The sequence below is a fragment of the Anomaloglossus baeobatrachus genome, chromosome 5 (genome assembly GCF_048569485.1).
Source record: "Anomaloglossus baeobatrachus isolate aAnoBae1 chromosome 5, aAnoBae1.hap1, whole genome shotgun sequence".
NCBI lineage: Eukaryota > Metazoa > Chordata > Amphibia > Anura > Aromobatidae > Anomaloglossus > Anomaloglossus baeobatrachus.
In genome coordinates, this window is record NC_134357.1 from 247,976,184 (window position 1) to 247,995,981 (window position 19,798).

The 19,798-nt window shown below is 51.7% G+C and overlaps 2 protein-coding genes across 6 annotated transcripts in view; one reads left to right on the top strand and one right to left on the bottom strand.

Moving 5' to 3' along the window:
* Positions 1–19,444, bottom strand: part of LOC142311149 (uncharacterized) — a 54,219-nt gene extending 34,775 nt beyond the window's left edge. The window contains exon 1 of one of the 2 annotated variants that reach the window (XM_075349313.1): positions 19,357–19,444. The gene's annotated coding sequence lies outside the window, so the exon portion shown is untranslated. Of the gene's footprint in view, positions 1–19,086; positions 19,145–19,356 lie in introns of those variants that run through there. The other variant, XM_075349314.1, reaches the window with a different exon arrangement.
* Positions 18,768–19,798, top strand: part of LOC142311155 (uncharacterized) — a 51,363-nt gene continuing 50,332 nt past the window's right edge. The window contains exon 1 of one of the 4 annotated variants that reach the window (XM_075349331.1): positions 18,768–18,852. The gene's annotated coding sequence lies outside the window, so the exon portion shown is untranslated. Of the gene's footprint in view, positions 18,853–19,256; positions 19,280–19,506; positions 19,626–19,798 lie in introns of those variants that run through there. The other 3 variants (XM_075349332.1, XM_075349330.1, XM_075349329.1) reach the window with 3 other exon arrangements.

The following is a 19,798-nucleotide window of genomic DNA, read 5'->3' on the forward strand; positions in this document are numbered from 1 at the left end:
ATACTATATATGTAGGGCTGTGTAGGGTCATCATATGATGTGGGGGGTGTCACCATATCGTGTGATGCATCATACTATATGTAGGGCTGTGTAGGGTCATCATATGATGTGAGGGGGGGGGTGTCACCATATCGTGTGATGCATCATACTATATGCAGGGCTGTGTAGGGTCATCATATGATGTGAGGGGGGGTGTCACCATATCGTGTGATGCATCATACTATATGTAGGGCTGTGTAGGGTCATCATATGATGTGAGGGGGGGTGTCACGATATCGTGTGATGCATCATACTATATGCAGGGCTGTGTAGGGTCATCATATGATGTGAGGGGTGGGTGTCACCATATCGTGTGATGCATCATACTATATGTAGGGCTGTGTAGGGTCATCATATGATGTGAGGGGGGGGTGTCACCATATCGTGTGATGCATCATACTATATGTAGGGCTGTGTAGGGTCATCATATGATGTGAGGGGGGGTGTCACCATATCGTGTGATGCATCATACTATATGTAGGGCTGTGTAGGGTCATCATATGATGTGAGGGGGGGGTGTCACCATATCGTGTGATGCATCATACTATATATGTAGGGCTGTGTAGGGTCATCATATGATGTGGGGGGTGTCACCATCTCGTGTGATGCATCATACTATATGTAGGGCTGTGTAGGGTCAGCATCTGATGTGGGGGGGGGCTATGTGGGGACATCATAATGTGTGGGTGAGCTGTGTGGAGACATCATACTATGTGTGGGAGCTCTGCGGGTACATCACACTGCGTGGGGAAGCTGTGTAAGGGCATCATGCTGCGTGGGTATGCCATACTATGTGGAAAGCTGTGTGAGGGCATCATGCTGCGTGGGTATGCCATACTATGTGGGAAGCTGTGTGAGGGCATCATGCTGCGTGGGTATGCCATACTATGTGGGAAGCTGTGTGAGGGCATCATGCTGCGTGGGTATGCCATACTATGTGGGAAGCTGTGTGAGGGCATCATGCTGTGTGGGTATGCCATACTATGTGGGGAAGTTGTGTGAGGGCATCATGCTGCGTGGGTATGCCATACTGTGTGGGACGCTGTGTGAGGGCATCATGCTGTGTGGGTATGCCATACTGTGTGGGAAACTGTGTAAGGGCATCATGCTGTGTGGGTATGCCATACTATGTGGGAAGCTGTGTGAGGGCATCATGCTGTGTGGGTATGCCATACTGTGTGGGAAACTGTGTGAGGGCATCATGCTGTGTGGGTATGCCATACTATGTGGGGAACCTGTGTGAGGGCATCATGCTGTGTGGGTATGCCATACTATGTGGGGAACCTGTGTGAGGGCATCATGCTGTGTGGGTATGCCATACTATGTGGGAAGCTGTGTGAGGGCATCATGCTGTGTGGGTATGCCATACTATGTGGGAACCTGTGTGAGGGCATCATGCTGTGTGGGTATGCCATACTGTGTGGGGAAGCTGTGTGAGGGCATCATGCTGTGTGGGTATGCCATACTATGTGGGAACCTGTGTGAGGGCATCATGCTGTGTGGGTATGCCATACTATGTGGGGAACCTGTGTGAGGGCATCATGCTGTGTGGGTATGCCATACTATGTGGGAAGCTGTGTGAGGGCATCCTGCTGTGTGGGTATGCCATACTATGTGGGAAGCTGTGTGAGGGCATCATGCTGTGTGGGTATGCCATACTCTGTGGGGAAGCTGTGTGAGGGCATCATGCTGCGTGGGTATGCCATACTATGTGGGAAGCTGTGTGAGGGCATCATGCTGTGTGGGTATGCCATACTATGTGGGAACCTGTGTGAGGGCATCATGCTGTGTGGGTATGCCATACTATGTGGGAAGCTGTGTGAGGGCATCATGCTGTGTGGGTATGCCATACTATGTGGGGAAGCTGTGTGAGGGCATCATGCTGCGTGGGTATGCCATACTATGTGGGAAGCTGTGTGAGGGCATCATGCTGAGTGGGTATGCCATACTGTGTGGGAACCCTGTGTGAGGGCATCATGCTGTGTGGGTATGCCATACTATGTGGGAAGCTGTGTGAGGGCATCATGCTGTGTGGGTATGCCATACTGTGTGGGAACCTGTGTGAGGGCATCATGCTGTGTGGGTATGCCATACTATGTCGGAAGCTGTGTGAGGGCATCATGCTGTGTGGGTATTCCATACTATGTGGAAAGCTGTGTGAGGGCATCATGCTGCGTGGGTATGCCATACTGTGTGGGAAGCTGTGTGAGGGCATCATGCTGTGTGGGTATGCCATACTGTGTGGGAAACTGTGTGAGGGCATCATGCTGTGTGGGTATGCCATACTATGTGGGAAGCTGTGTGAGGGCATCATGCTGTGTGGGTATGCCATACTATGTGGGAAGCTGTGTGAGGGCATCATGCTGTGTGGGTATGCCATACTATGTGGGGAACCTGTGTGAGGGCATCATGCTGTGTGGGTATGCCATACTGTGTGGGAACCTGTGTGAGGGCATCATGCTGTGTGGGTATGCCATACTGTGTGGGAACCTGTGTGAGGGCATCATGCTGTGTGGGTATGCCATACTATGTGGGAAGCTGTGTGAGGGCATCATGCTGTGTGGGTATGCCATACTGTGTGGGAACCTGTGTGAGGGCATCATGCTGTGTGGGTATGCCATACTGTGTGGGAACCTGTGTGAGGGCATCATGCTGTGTGGGTATGCCATACTATGTGGGAAGCTGTGTGAGGGCATCATGCTGTGTGGGTATGCTATACTATGTGGAAAGCTGTGTGAGGGCATCATGCTGTGTGGGTATGCCATACTATGTGGGAAGCTGTGTGTGGCCATCATGCTGTGTGGGTATGCCATACTATGTGGAAAGCTGTGTGAGGGCATCATGCTGTGTGGGTATGCCATACTATGTGGGAAGCTGTGTGAGGGCATCATGCTGTGTGGGTATGCCATACTATGTGGAAAGCTGTGTGAGGGCATCATGCTGTGTGGGTATGCCATACTGTGTGGGAAACTGTGTGAGGGCATCATGCTGTGTGGGTATGCCATACTATGTGGGGAACCTGTGTGAGGGCATCATGCTGTGTGGGTATGCCATACTATGTGGGAAGCTGTGTGAGGGCATCATGCTGTGTGGGTATGCCATACTATGTGGGAAGCTGTGTGAGGGCATCATGCTGAGTGGGTATGCCATACTGTGTGGGAACCTGTGTGAGGGCATCATGCTGAGTGGGTATGCCATACTATGTGGGAAGCTGTGAGAGGGCATCATGCTGTGTGGGTATGCCATACTGTGTGGGAACCTGTGTGAGGGCATCATGCTGTGTGGGTATGCCATACTATGTGGGAAGCTGTGTGAGGGCATCATGCTGAGTGGGTATGCCATATTGTGTGGGAACCTGTGTGAGGGCATCATGCTGTGTGGGTATGCCATACTATGTGGGAAGCTGTGTGAGGGCATCATGCTGTGTGGGTATGCCATACTATGTGGGGAACCTGTGTGAGGGCATCATGCTGTGTGGGTATGCCATACTGTGTGGGAACCTGTGTGAGGGCATCATGCTGTGTGGGTATGCCATACTGTGTGGGAACCTGTGTGAGGGCATCATGCTGTGTGGGTATGCCATACTATGTGGGAAGCTGTGTGAGGGCATCATGCTGTGTGGGTATGCCATACTGTGTGGGAACCTGTGTGAGGGCATCATGCTGTGTGGGTATGCCATACTGTGTGGGAACCTGTGTGAGGGCATCCTGTGTGGGTATGCCATACTATGTGGGAAGCTGTGTGAGGGCATCATGCTGTGTGGGTATGCCATACTATGTGGGAAGCTGTGTGTGGGCATCATGCTGTGTGGGTATGCCATACTATGTGGAAAGCTGTGTGAGGGCATCATGCTGTGTGGGTATGCCATACTATGTGGGAAGCTGTGTGAGGGCATCATGCTGTGTGGGTATGCCATACTATGTGGAAAGCTGTGTGAGGGCATCATGCTGTGTGGGTATGCCATACTGTGTGGGAAACTGTGTGAGGGCATCATGCTGTGTGGGTATGCCATACTATGTGGGGAACCTGTGTGAGGGCATCATGCTGTGTGGGTATGCCATACTATGTGGGAAGCTGTGTGAGGGCATCATGCTGTGTGGGTATGCCATACTATGTGGGAAGCTGTGTGAGGGCATCATGCTGAGTGGGTATGCCATACTGTGTGGGAACCTGTGTGAGGGCATCATGCTGAGTGGGTATGCCATACTATGTGGGAAGCTGTGTGAGGGCATCATGCTGTGTGGGTATGCCATACTGTGTGGGAACCTGTGTGAGGGCATCATGCTGAGTGGGTATGCCATACTATGTGGGAAGCTGTGTGAGGGCATCATGCTGTGTGGGTATGCCATACTGTGTGGGAACCTGTGTGAGGGCATCATGCTGTGTGGGTATGCCATACTATGTGGGAAGCTGTGTGAGGGCATCATGCTGAGTGGGTATGCCATATTGTGTGGGAACCTGTGTGAGGGCATCATGCTGTGTGGGTATGCCATACTATGTGGGAAGCTGTGTGAGGGCATCATGCTGTGTGGGTATGCCATACTATGTGGGAAGCTGTGTGAGGGCATCATGCTGTGTGGGTATGCCATACTGTGTGGGAACCTGTGTGAGGGCATCATGCTGTGTGGGTATGCCATACTGTGTGGGAACTGTGTGAGGGCATCATGCTGTGTGGTGTGGGCAGGGCTGTGGAGTCGGAGTCGGAGTCGGAGTCGGAGCTCATTTTGGTGGAGTCGGAGTCGGAGTCGGTATAAAATGCACCGACTCCGACTCCTAAAATATATAATAAATTGGGGACAGGAGTGCAATGCAGAATGTGCTGAATATTTTACTAAATAATAACATTTAGTATAATGCTTATATTTAAGTGAAAAATTTATTGTAGTACAATGTGAACATCAGACATTTAATTGTTTTTATGATACAATAATCAAGATATTTGGATAGAACATAAAATATTTATTGGAATACAACTTTAGAACACAAAAAACTAATAAATTGTAAATATGTAATATATATATATATATATATATATATATATATATATACAGTGTATATACACACACAAGATATATATGTAATCTACTGTATATTACATAGTGTATTACATATTTACAATTTATTACAGTTTTTTGTGTTCTAAAGTTGTATTCCAATAAATATATTTTATGTTCTATCCAAATATCTTGATTATTGTATCATAAAAATTATTAAATGTCTGATGTTCACATACACATATTCATGTACTACAATAAATTTTTCACCTAACTATAAGCAATATATGTAGGAGCCGGAGTCGGAGTCGGTGCAAGAGAATTTGAGGAGTCGGAGTCGGAGTCGGAGTCGAAGGTTTGGCTTACCGACTCCACAGCCCTGTGTGTGGGTATGCCATACTGTGTGGGAACCTGTGTGAGGGCATCATGCTGTGTGGGTATGCCATACTATGTGGGGAACCTGTGTGAGGGCATCATGCTGAGTGGGTATGCCATACTATGTGGGAAACTGTGTGAGGGCATCATGCTGTGTGGGTATGCCATACTATGTGGGAAGCTGTGTGAGGGCATCATGCTGTGTGGGTATGCCATACTATGTGGGGAACCTGTGTGAGGGCATCCTGCTGTGTGGGTATGCCATACTATGTGGAAAGCTGTGTGAGGGCATCATGCTGTGTGGGTATGCCATACTATGTGGAAAGCTGTGTTAGGGCATCATGCTAAGTGGGTATGCCATACTATATGGGAAGGTGTGTGAGGGCATCATGCTGTGTGGGTATGCCATACTATGTGGGAAGCTGTGTGAGGGCATCATGCTGTGTGGGTATGCCATACTGTGTGGGAACCTGTGTGAGGGCATCATGCTGTGTGGGTATGCCATACTGTGTGGGAACCTGTGTGAGCGCATCATGCTGTGTGGGTATGCCATACTATGTGGGAAGCTGTGTGAGGGCATCATGCTGTGTGGGTATGCCATACTATGTGGAAAGCTGTGTGAGGGCATCATGCTGTGTGGGTATGCCATACTGTGTGGGAACCTGTGTGAGGGCATCATGCTGTGTGGGTATGTGTCACGCTCCCCGGGTCCTCTGCTCCGCTTCCCGGCTCACCTGCCACGCTCCCCGCTCTCCAGCCTCCATCGCCCGCGCTTCCCAGGCCTCCTGGTCCCCGCTCCCGGCGCCCGTCGGCTTCCCAGCCCCAGCCCGGCTCTGCTGCGTCCTCCTCTCAGCTTCCTGCCCTGGCTTCTGGCACCCGGGCCGCGCGCATGCGCATTAGGGCGCGCGCGCGGTCACTGACCCTTTCTTAAAGGGCCAGTGTCCACTGACAGGAAATGAAGCACACAGGTACGGGGTATAAAGGGGTGCAATGTCCAAGGGGGCGGGGCCTGATCTTCGTGTTTCCCAAGCTAGGAGTCAGGTCTCCTTGTGTTCCTGTGAGATACTTACCTCTCTCTCTTCTAGAGCCGATCCTGCATTGCCATCCGGTCCTGCCGTATCCCGAACCCCGAACGCTGCCTATCTGCCATCCTGACAGTCCGCACCTTCTCTGTTCCCTGCGGTGACCCGTCATCTCGCTCCAACGGTTCCGGACCCCGCCTGACATCATCCCGGCTTCCGAACCTGAGCTCCGTCACCCGGACCACCATCAGTGACCCCGTGGTTCCAGGGACTTCTCCATTGTGCTCTTGTGCGCGGACTGTTCTGCTACCTATAGTGCTCCGGCTACCGGACTCCTTTCCCTCATCGGGGAGTTCGGCCCAGTGGATCCACCTTCTGGGTCTGCCCATCCACCTGGCCCTAACAGTATGCCATACTATGTGGAAAGCTGTGTGAGGGCATCATGCTGTGTGGGTATGCCATACTATGTGGGAAGCTGTGTGAGGGCATCATGCTGTGTGGGTATGCCATACTATGTGGGAAGCTGTGTGAGGGCATCATGCTGTGTGGGTATGCCATACTATGTGGGAACCTGTGTGAGGGCATCATGCTGAGTGGGTATGCCATACTGTGTGGAAAGCTGTGTGAGGGCATCATGCTGTGTAGGTATGCCATACTATGTGGGAAGCTGTGTGAGGGCATCATGCTGTGTGGGTATGCCATACTATGTGGGAAGCTGTGTGAGGGCATCCTGCTGTGTGGGTATGCCATACTATGTGGAAAGCTGTGTGAGGGCATCATGCTGTGTGGGTATGCCATACTATGTGGGAAGCTGTGTGAGGGCATCATGCTGTGTGGGTATGCCATACTATGTGGGAAGCTGTGTGAGGGCATCATGCTGTGTGGGTATGCCATACTATGTGGAAAGCTGTGTGAGGGCATCATGCTGTGTGGGTATGCCATACTGTGTGGGAACCTGTGTGACGGCATCATGCTGTGTGGGTATGCCATACTGTGTGGGAACCTGTGTGAGGGCATCATGCTGTGTGGGTATGCCATACTATGTGGGAAGCTGTGTGAGGGCATCATGCTGTGTGGGTATGCCATACTGTGTGGGAACCTGTGTGAGGGCATCATGCTGTGTGGGTATGCCATACTGTGTGGGAACCTGTGTGAGGGCATCATGCTGTGTGGGTATGCCATACTATGTGGAAAGCTGTGTGAGGGCATCATGCTGAGTGGGTATGCCATACTATGTGGGAAGCTGTGTGAGGGCATCATGCTGTGTGGGTATGCCATACTATGTGGGGAACCTGTGTGAGGGCATCCTGCTGTGTGGGTATGCCATACTATGTGGGAAGCTGTGTGAGGGCATCATGCTGTGTGGGTATGCCATACTATGTGGGAAGCTGTGTGAGGGCATCATGCTGTGTGGGTATGCCATACTATGTGGGAAGCTGTGTGAGGGCATCATGCTGAGTGGGTATGCCATACTGTGTGGGAACCTGTGTGAGGGCATCATGCTGTGTGGGTATGCCATACTATGTGGGAAGCTGTGTGAGGGCATCATGCTGAGTGGGTATGCCATACTGTGTGGGAACCTGTGTGAGGGCATCATGCTGTGTGGGTATGCCATACTATGTGGGAAGCTGTGTGAGGGCATCATGCTGAGTGGGTATGCCATACTTTGTGGGAAGCTGTGTGAGGGCATCATGCTGTGTGGGTATGCCATACTGTGTGGGAACCTGTGTGAGGGCATCATGCTGTGTGGGTATGCCATACTATGTGGGAAGCTGTGTGAGGGCATCATGCTGTGTGGGTATGCCATACTATGTGGGAAGCTGTGTGAGGGCATCATGCTGTGTGGGTATGCCATACTATGTGGGAAGCTGTGTGAGGGCATCATGCTGTGTGGGTATGCCATACTATGTGGGAAGCTGTGTGAGGGCATCATGCTGAGTGGGTATGCCATACTGTGTGGGAACCTGTGTGAGGGCATCCTGCTGTGTGGGTATGCCATACTATGTGGAAAGCTGTGTGAGGGCATCATGCTGAGTGGGTATGCCATACTATCTGGGAAGCTGTGTGAGGGCATCATGCTGTGTGGGTATTCCATACTATGTGGGAAGCTGTGTGAGGGCATCATGCTGTGTGGGTATGCCATACTATGTGGGGAACCTGTGTGAGGCCATCCTGCTGTGTGGGTATGCCATACTATGTGGGAAGCTGTGTGAGGGCATCATGCTGTGTGGGTATGCCATACTATGTGGGAAGCTGTGTGAGGGCATCATGCTGTGTGGGTATGCCATACTATGTGGGGAACCTGTGTGAGGGCATCCTGCTGTGTGGGTATGCCATACTATGTGGGAAGCTGTGTGAGGGCATCATGCTGTGTGGGTATGCCATACTATGTGGGAAGCTGTGTGAGGGCATCATGCTGTGTGGGTATGCCATACTATGTGGGAAGCTGTGTGAGAGCACCATGCTGTGTGGGTATGCCATACTATGTGGAAAGCTGTGTGAGGGCATCATGCTGTGTGGGTATGCCATACTATGTGGAAAGCTGTGTGAGGGCATCATGCTGTGTGGGTATGCCATACTATGTGGGAAGCTGTGTGAGGGCATCATGCTGTGTGGGTATGCCATACTATGTGGGAACCTATGTGAGGGCATCATGCTGTGTGGGTATGCCATACTATGTGGGGAACCTGTGTGAGGGCATCATGCTGTGTGGGTATGCAATACTATGTGGGAAGCTGTGTGAGGGCATCATGCTGTGTGGGTATGCCATACTATGTGGGAAGCTGTGTGAGGGCATCATGCTGTGTGGGTATGCCATACTATGTGGGAAGCTGTGTGAGGGCATCATGCTGAGTGGGTATGCCATACTGTGTGGGAACCTGTGTGAGGGCATCATGCTGTGTGGGTATGCCATACTATGTGGGAAGCTGTGTGAGGGCATCATACTGAGTGGGTATGCCATACTATGTGGGAAGCTGTGTGAGGGCATCATGCTGTGTGGGTATGCCATACTATGTGGGAAGCTGTGTGAGGGCATCATGCTGTGTGGGTATGCCATACTATGTGGGAAGCTGTGTGAGGGCATCATGCTGTGTGGGTATGCCATACTATGTGGGAACCTGTGTGAGGGCATCATGCTGAGTGGGTATGCCATACTGTGTGGAAAGCTGTGTGAGGGCATCATGCTGTGTAGGTATGCCATACTATGTGGGAAGCTGTGTGAGGGCATCATGCTGTGTGGGTATGCCATACTATGTGGGAAGCTGTGTGAGGGCATCCTGCTGTGTGGGTATGCCATACTATGTGGAAAGCTGTGTGAGGGCATCATGCTGTGTGGGTATGCCATACTATGTGGGAAGCTGTGTGAGGGCATCATGCTGTGTGGGTATGCCATACTATGTGGGAAGCTGTGTGAGGGCATCATGCTGTGTGGGTATGCCATACTATGTGGAAAGCTGTGTGAGGGCATCATGCTGTGTGGGTATGCCATACTGTGTGGGAACCTGTGTGACGGCATCATGCTGTGTGGGTATGCCATACTGTGTGGGAACCTGTGTGAGGGCATCATGCTGTGTGGGTATGCCATACTATGTGGGAAGCTGTGTGAGGGCATCATGCTGTGTGGGTATGCCATACTGTGTGGGAACCTGTGTGAGGGCATCATGCTGTGTGGGTATGCCATACTGTGTGGGAACCTGTGTGAGGGCATCATGCTGTGTGGGTATGCCATACTATGTGGAAAGCTGTGTGAGGGCATCATGCTGAGTGGGTATGCCATACTATGTGGGAAGCTGTGTGAGGGCATCATGCTGTGTGGGTATGCCATACTATGTGGGGAACCTGTGTGAGGGCATCCTGCTGTGTGGGTATGCCATACTATGTGGGAAGCTGTGTGAGGGCATCATGCTGTGTGGGTATGCCATACTATGTGGGAAGCTGTGTGAGGGCATCATGCTGTGTGGGTATGCCATACTATGTGGGAAGCTGTGTGAGAGCATCATGCTGTGTGGGTATGCCATACTATGTGGGAAGCTGTGTGAGAGCACCATGCTGTGTGGGTATGCCATACTATGTGGAAAGCTGTGTGAGGGCATCATGCTGTGTGGGTATGCCATACTATGTGGAAAGCTGTGTGAGGGCATCATGCTGTGTGGGTATGCCATACTATGTGGGAAGCTGTGTGAGGGCATCATGCTGTGTGGGTATGCCATACTATGTGGGAACCTGTGTGAGGGCATCATGCTGTGTGGGTATGCCATACTACGTGGGGAACCTGTGTGAGGGCATCATGCTGTGTGGGTATGCCATACTATGTGGGAAGCTGTGTGAGGGCATCATGCTGAGTGGGTATGCCATACTTTGTGGGAAGCTGTGTGAGGGCATCATGCTGTGTGGGTATGCCATACTGTGTGGGAACCTGTGTGAGGGCATCATGCTGTGTGGGTATGCCATACTATGTGGGAAGCTGTGTGAGGGCATCATGCTGTGTGGGTATGCCATACTATGTGGGAAGCTGTGTGAGGGCATCATGCTGTGTGGGTATGCCATACTATGTGGGAAGCTGTGTGAGGGCATCATGCTGTGTGGGTATGCCATACTATGTGGGAAGCTGTGTGAGGGCATAATGCTGAGTGGGTATGCCATACTGTGTGGGAACCTGTGTGAGGGCATCATGCTGTGTGGGTATGCCATACTATGTGGGAAGCTGTGTGAGGGCATCATGCTGAGTGGGTATGCCATACTGTGTGGGAACCTGTGTGAGGGCATCATGCTGTGTGGGTATGCCATACTATGTGGGAAGCTGTGTGAGGGCATCATGCTGAGTGGGTATGCCATACTTTGTGGGAAGCTGTGTGAGGGCATCATGCTGTGTGGGTATGCCATACTGTGTGGGAACCTGTGTGAGGGCATCATGCTGTGTGGGTATGCCATACTATGTGGGAAGCTGTGTGAGGGCATCATGCTGTGTGGGTATGCCATACTATGTGGGAAGCTGTGTGAGGGCATCATGCTGTGTGGGTATGCCATACTATGTGGGAAGCTGTGTGAGGGCATCATGCTGTGTGGGTATGCCATACTATGTGGGAAGCTGTGTGAGGGCATCATGCTGAGTGGGTATGCCATACTGTGTGGGAACCTGTGTGAGGGCATCCTGCTGTGTGGGTATGCCATACTATGTGGAAAGCTGTGTGAGGGCATCATGCTGAGTGGGTATGCCATACTATCTGGGAAGCTGTGTGAGGGCATCATGCTGTGTGGGTATTCCATACTATGTGGGAAGCTGTGTGAGGGCATCATGCTGTGTGGGTATGCCATACTATGTGGGGAACCTGTGTGAGGCCATCCTGCTGTGTGGGTATGCCATACTATGTGGGAAGCTGTGTGAGGGCATCATGCTGTGTGGGTATGCCATACTATGTGGGAAGCTGTGTGAGGGCATCATGCTGTGTGGGTATGCCATACTATGTGGGGAACCTGTGTGAGGGCATCCTGCTGTGTGGGTATGCCATACTATGTGGGAAGCTGTGTGAGGGCATCATGCTGTGTGGGTATGCCATACTATGTGGGAAGCTGTGTGAGGGCATCATGCTGTGTGGGTATGCCATACTATGTGGGAAGCTGTGTGAGAGCACCATGCTGTGTGGGTATGCCATACTATGTGGAAAGCTGTGTGAGGGCATCATGCTGTGTGGGTATGCCATACTATGTGGAAAGCTGTGTGAGGGCATCATGCTGTGTGGGTATGCCATACTATGTGGGAAGCTGTGTGAGGGCATCATGCTGTGTGGGTATGCCATACTATGTGGGAACCTATGTGAGGGCATCATGCTGTGTGGGTATGCCATACTATGTGGGGAACCTGTGTGAGGGCATCATGCTGTGTGGGTATGCAATACTATGTGGGAAGCTGTGTGAGGGCATCATGCTGTGTGGGTATGCCATACTATGTGGGAAGCTGTGTGAGGGCATCATGCTGTGTGGGTATGCCATACTATGTGGGAAGCTGTGTGAGGGCATCATGCTGAGTGGGTATGCCATACTGTGTGGGAACCTGTGTGAGGGCATCATGCTGTGTGGGTATGCCATACTATGTGGGAAGCTGTGTGAGGGCATCATACTGAGTGGGTATGCCATACTATGTGGGAAGCTGTGTGAGGGCATCATGCTGTGTGGGTATGCCATACTATGTGGGAAGCTGTGTGAGGGCATCATGCTGTGTGGGTATGCCATACTATGTGGGAAGCTGTGTGAGGGCATCATGCTGTGTGGGTATGCCATACTATGTGGGAAGCTGTGTGAGGGCATCATGCTGAGTGGGTATGCCATACTGTGTGGGAACCTGTGTGAGGGCATCATGCTGTGTGGGTATGCCATACTATGTGGGAAGCTGTGTGAGGGCATCATGCTGAGTGGGTATGCCATACTGTGTGGGAACCTGTGTGAGGGCATCATGCTGTGTGGGTATGCCATACTATGTGGGAAGCTGTGTGAGGGCATCATGCTGAGTGGGTATGCCATACTTTGTGGGAAGCTGTGTGAGGGCATCATGCTGTGTGGGTATGCCATACTGTGTGGGAACCTGTGTGAGGGCATCATGCTGTGTGGGTATGCCATACTATGTGGGAAGCTGTGTGAGGGCATCATGCTGTGTGGGTATGCCATACTATGTGGGAAGCTGTGTGAGGGCATCATGCTGTGTGGGTATGCCATACTATGTGGGAAGCTGTGTGAGGGCATCATGCTGTGTGGGTATGCCATACTATGTGGGAAGCTGTGTGAGGGCATCATGCTGAGTGGGTATGCCATACTGTGTGGGAACCTGTGTGAGGGCATCCTGCTGTGTGGGTATGCCATACTATGTGGAAAGCTGTGTGAGGGCATCATGCTGAGTGGGTATGCCATACTATCTGGGAAGCTGTGTGAGGGCATCATGCTGTGTGGGTATTCCATACTATGTGGGAAGCTGTGTGAGGGCATCATGCTGTGTGGGTATGCCATACTATGTGGGGAACCTGTGTGAGGGCATCCTGCTGTGTGGGTATGCCATACTATGTGGGAAGCTGTGTGAGGGCATCATGCTGTGTGGGTATGCCATACTATGTGGGAAGCTGTGTGAGGGCATCATGCTGTGTGGGTATGCCATACTATGTGGGGAACCTGTGTGAGGGCATCCTGCTGTGTGGGTATGCCATACTATGTGGGAAGCTGTGTGAGGGCATCATGCTGTGTGGGTATGCCATACTATGTGGGAAGCTGTGTGAGGGCATCATGCTGTGTGGGTATGCCATACTATGTGGGAAGCTGTGTGAGAGCACCATGCTGTGTGGGTATGCCATACTATGTGGAAAGCTGTGTGAGGGCATCATGCTGTGTGGGTATGCCATACTATGTGGAAAGCTGTGTGAGGGCATCATGCTGTGTGGGTATGCCATACTATGTGGGAAGCTGTGTGAGGGCATCATGCTGTGTGGGTATGCCATACTATGTGGGAACCTATGTGAGGGCATCATGCTGTGTGGGTATGCCATACTATGTGGGGAACCTGTGTGAGGGCATCATGCTGTGTGGGTATGCAATACTATGTGGGAAGCTGTGTGAGGGCATCATGCTGTGTGGGTATGCCATACTATGTGGGAAGCTGTGTGAGGGCATCATGCTGTGTGGGTATGCCATACTATGTGGGAAGCTGTGTGAGGGCATCATGCTGAGTGGGTATGCCATACTGTGTGGGAACCTGTGTGAGGGCATCATGCTGTGTGGGTATGCCATACTATGTGGGAAGCTGTGTGAGGGCATCATACTGAGTGGGTATGCCATACTATGTGGGAAGCTGTGTGAGGGCATCATGCTGTGTGGGTATGCCATACTATGTGGAAAGCTGTGTGAGGGCATCATGCTGTGTGGGTATGCCATACTATGTGGGAAGCTGTGTGAGGGCATCATGCTGTGTGGGTATGCCATACTATGTGGGAACCTGTGTGAGGGCATCATGCTGTGTGGGTATGCCATACTATGTGGGGAACCTGTGTGAGGGCATCATGCTGTGTGGGTATGCCATACTATGTGGGAAGCTGTGTGAGGGCATCATGCTGTGTGGGTATGCCATACTATGTGGGAAGCTGTGTGAGGGCATCATGCTGTGTGGGTATGCCATACTATGTGGGAAGCTGTGTGAGGGCATCATGCTGAGTGGGTATGCCATACTGTGTGGGAACCTGTGTGAGGGCATCATGCTGTGTGGGTATGCCATACTGTGTGGGAACCTGTGTGAGGGCATCCTGCTGTGTGGGTATGCCATACTATGTGGAAAGCTGTGTGAGGGCATCATGCTGAGTGGGTATGCCATACTATCTGGGAAGCTGTGTGAGGGCATCATGCTGTGTGGGTATTCCATACTATGTGGGAAGCTGTGTGAGGGCATCATGCTGTGTGGGTATGCCATACTATGTGGGGAACCTGTGTGAGGGCATCCTGCTGTGTGGGTATGCCATACTATGTGGGAAGCTGTGTGAGGGCATCATGCTGTGTGGGTATTCCATACTATGTGGGAAGCTGTGTGAGGGCATCATGCTGTGTGGGTATGCCATACTATGTGGGAACCTGTGTGAGGGCATCATGCTGAGTGGGTATGCCATACTGTGTGGAAAGCTGTGTGAGGGCATCATGCTGTGTAGGTATGCCATACTATGTGGGAAGCTGTGTGAGGGCATCATGCTGTGTGGGTATGCCATACTATGTGGGAAGCTGTGTGAGGGCATCCTGCTGTGTGGGTATGCCATACTATGTGGAAAGCTGTGTGAGGGTATCATGCTGTGTGGGTATGCCATACTATGTGGGAAGCTGTGTGAGGGCATCATGCTGTGTGGGTATGCCATACTATGTGGGAAGCTGTGTGAGGGCATCATGCTGTGTGGGTATGCCATACTATGTGGAAAGCTGTGTGAGGGCATCATGCTGTGTGGGTATGCCATACTGTGTGGGAACCTGTGTGACGGCATCATGCTGTGTGGGTATGCCATACTGTGTGGGAACCTGTGTGAGGGCATCATGCTGTGTGGGTATGCCATACTATGTGGGAAGCTGTGTGAGGGCATCATGCTGTGTGGGTATGCCATACTGTGTGGGAACCTGTGTGAGGGCATCATGCTGTGTGGGTATGCCATACTATGTGGAAAGCTGTGTGAGGGCATCATGCTGAGTGGGTATGCCATACTATGTGGGAAGCTGTGTGAGGGCATCATGCTGTGTGGGTATGCCATACTATGTGGGAAGCTGTGTGAGGGCATCATGCTGTGTGGGTATGCCATACTATGTGGGGAACCTGTGTGAGGGCATCCTGCTGTGTGGGTATGCCATACTATGTGGGAAGCTGTGTGAGGGCATCATGCTGTGTGGGTATGCCATACTATGTGGGAAGCTGTGTGAGGGCATCATGCTGTGTGGGTATGCCATACTATGTGGGAAGCTGTGTGAGAGCATCATGCTGTGTGGGTATGCCATACTATGTGGAAAGCTGTGTGAGGGCATCATGCTGTGTGGGTATGCCATACTATGTGGAAAGCTGTGTGAGGGCATCATGCTGTGTGGGTATGCCATACTATGTGGGAAGCTGTGTGAGGGCATCATGCTGTGTGGGTGTGCCATACTATGTGGGAACCTGTGTGAGGGCATCATGCTGTGTGGGTATGCCATACTATGTGGGGAACCTGTGTGAGGGCATCATGCTGTGTGGGTATGCCATACTATGTGGGAAGCTGTGTGAGGGCATCATGCTGTGTGGGTATGCCATACTATGTGGGAAGCTGTGTGAGGGCATCATGCTGTGTGGGTATGCCATACTATGTGGGAAGCTGTGTGAGGGCATCATGCTGAGTGGGTATGCCATACTGTGTGGGAACCTGTGTGAGGGCATCATGCTGTGTGGGTATGCCATACTATGTGGGAAGCTGTGTGAGGGCATCATGCTGTGTGGGTATGCCATACTATGTGGGAAGCTGTGTGAGGGCATCATGCTGTGTGGGTATTCCATACTATGTGGAAAGCTGTGTGAGGGCATCATGCTGTGTGGGTATGCCATACTATGTGGGAAGCTGTGTGAGGGCATCATGCTGTGTGGGTATGCCATACTGTGTGGGAACCTGTGTGAGGGCATCATGCTGTGTGGGTATGCCATACTGTGTGGGAACCTGTGTGAGGGCATCCTGCTGTGTGGGTATGCCATACTATGTGGAAAGCTGTGTGAGGGCATCATGCTGAGTGGGTATGCCATACTATGTGGGAAGCTGTGTGAGGGCATCATGCTGTGTGGGTATGCCATACTATGTGGGAAGCTGTGTGAGGGCATCATGCTGTGTGGGTATGCCATACTATGTGGAAAGCTGTGTGAGGGCATCATGCTGTGTGGGTATGCCATACTATGTGGGAAGCTGTGTGAGGGCATCATGCTGTGTGGGTATGCCATACTATGTGGGAACCTGTTTGAGGGCATCATGCTGTGTGGGTATGCCATACTATGTGGGGAACCTGTGTGAGGGCATCATGCTGAGTGGGTATGCCATACTGTGTGGGAACCTGTGTGAGGGCATCATGCTGAGGGGGTATGCCATACTATGTGGGAAGCTGTGTGAGGGCATCATGCTGTGTGGGTATGCCATACTATGTGGGAACCTGTGTGAGGGCATCATGCTGTGTGGGTATGCCATACTGTGTGGGAACCTGTGTGAGGGCATCATGCTGAGGGGGTATGCCATACTATGTGGGAAGCTGTGTGAGGGCATCATGCTGTGTGGGTATGCCATACTATGTGGGAAGCTGTGTGAGGGCATCATGCTGTGTGGGTATGCTATACTATGTGGAAAGCTGTGTGAGGGCATCATGCTGTGTGGGTATGCCATACTATGTGGGAAGCTGTGTGAGGGCATCATGCTGTGTGGGTATGCCATACTATGTGGGGAACCTGTGTGAGGGCATTATGCTGTGTGGGTATGCCATACTATGTGGGAAGCTGTGTGAGGGCATCATGCTGTGTGGGTATGCCATACTATGTGGGGAACCTGTGTGAGGGCATCATGCTGTGTGGGTATGCCATACTATGTGGGGAAGCTGTGTGAGGGCATCATGCTGTGTGGGTATGCCATACTGTGCGGGAAGCTGTGTGAGGGCATCATGCTGTGTGGGTATGCCATACTGTGTGGGAACCTGTGTGAGGGCATCATGCTGTGTGGGTATGCCATACTATGTGGGGAACCTGTGTGAGGGCATCATGCTGTGTGGGTATGCCATACTATGTGGGGAACCTGTGTGAGGGCTTCATGCTGAGTGGGTATGCCATACTATGTGGGGAACCTGTGTGAGGGCATCATGCTGTGTGGGTATGCCATACTGTGTGGGGAAGCTGTGTGAGGGCATCATGCTGTGTGGGTATGCCATACTATCTGGGAAGCTGTGTGAGGGCATCATGCTGTGTGGGTATGCCATACTGTGTGGGAACCTGTGTGAGGGCATCATGCTGTGTGGGTATGCCATACTATGTGGGGAACCTGTGTGAGGGCATCATGCTGTGTGGGTATGCCATACTATGTGGGGAACCTGTGTGAGGGCTTCATGCTGAGTGGGTATGCCATACTATGTGGGGAACCTGTGTGAGGGCATCATGCTGTGTGGGTATGCCATACTGTGTGGGAAGCTGTGTGAGGGCATCATGCTGTGTGGGTATGCCATACTATGTGGGAAGCTGTGTGAGGGCATCATGCTGTGTGGGTATGCCATACTGTGTGGGAACCTGTGTGAGGGCATCATGCTGTGTGGGTATGCCATACTATGTGGCGAACCTGTGTGAGGGCTTCATGCTGAGTGGGTATGCCATACTATGTGGGGAACCTGTGTGAGGGCATCATGCTGTGTGGGTATGCCATACTGTGTGGGAAGCTGTGTGAGGGCATCATGCTGTGTGGGTATGCCATACTATGTGGGAAGCTGTGTGAGGGCATCATGCTGTGTGGGTATGCCATACTGTGTGGGAACCTGTGTGAGGGCATCATGCTGTGTGGGTATGCCATACTGTGTGGGAACCTGTGTGGGGACATTATACTTTGTGGGTGGCTGTGGGGACATCATACTGTTTGGGGGATATCACTCTATGTGGGGGGGAGGCTGTTAAAACATTATACTATGAGAGGAAACTATGTGAGGACATCATACTGTGTATAGAAGGGCGGTTGGGACAACACGCAGCGAGAGCATCCTATTGTGTGCAGGCATCATGGTGTGGTGTGGGGTGGGGGTGGGGGGAGCCGTTGATGCAGGTATCAATGTTGAATAACAGGATCAGTATGATTTGCTTATTATCCACAGGGATCATATGACATAACAATGTCACACAATCCCTGGGAGAGCCAGTGCGGAATGTGATGGCACCGGAGGTGAGTGTAGATGGAAAACAGTGATTTGGAAGGGTTTGACCAAGTAGAGGACAATGCCTGTAAAATCAACTGTAACTGTGGACCACCCCTTTAAACCTTTTGTTTCTGGAATTTTCTATCCAATGATTGGACCGACGTTCAGCTGTGCATAGAAATATGGGCCAATATGCTCAGATGTCACAGTCCATGGCTATGGGAAAGTCGTGGAGCGGAGTAGATTGGTGGGATACATACATGGAGCTGGATGGCGTCCTGACTATGGGGGAGAGCAAGAAATTGTATTCTTGGGTTTGACTGGAGAAAAACGAAATCTCAGGTCCTCGTGTCTGCTGAGATGTGAAATGAGTGGTGCATGATGGACAAGGTCTGCCCTGCATCTACGCCCGGCAATGATCTGCCATTAACATTGGGAAAGCGACTCCTACAGGTAAAAGAAAGCATTACATGGGCCCAAATACCGGCTTCAGGGCCATAATACGGATCAATGCATCACGTGACCCATACATTACTAGTCCGACCCGTTACTACGGAAACAGGGACGCTGTGACGACCAACGCACGCGACCTAACTTCAAACGCCTTGTCCCGTCTAGTGACGTCATTTCCGGAGTGTAACGCGAGCATGCGTAGTGCGAGCAGAGAAGCCGCTGGGTGCATGCGCATGTGTGTTGGTCAGTTCTGTGGTGCTGAGGCTTTGTCACATCTGGGACAGTGGAGAGCTGGAGCTGTGCGGGCCTGGACCTTCACCCGGGGAAGACAGGTGGCTGTCATCATGTAGGACACTTACTGCTGTGGGAGGGGGAGGGGCACATCACACGTCATTATCTGTGGTCATTGTCATTCCCATACTGTCTGTGCACCTGTACACTCTATAGGGGACAGATCACAGTAAGTATAGTGGGCACCTGTGAAGTGTACCTACAGTGCAGATCTGCTGACCCGTCCCT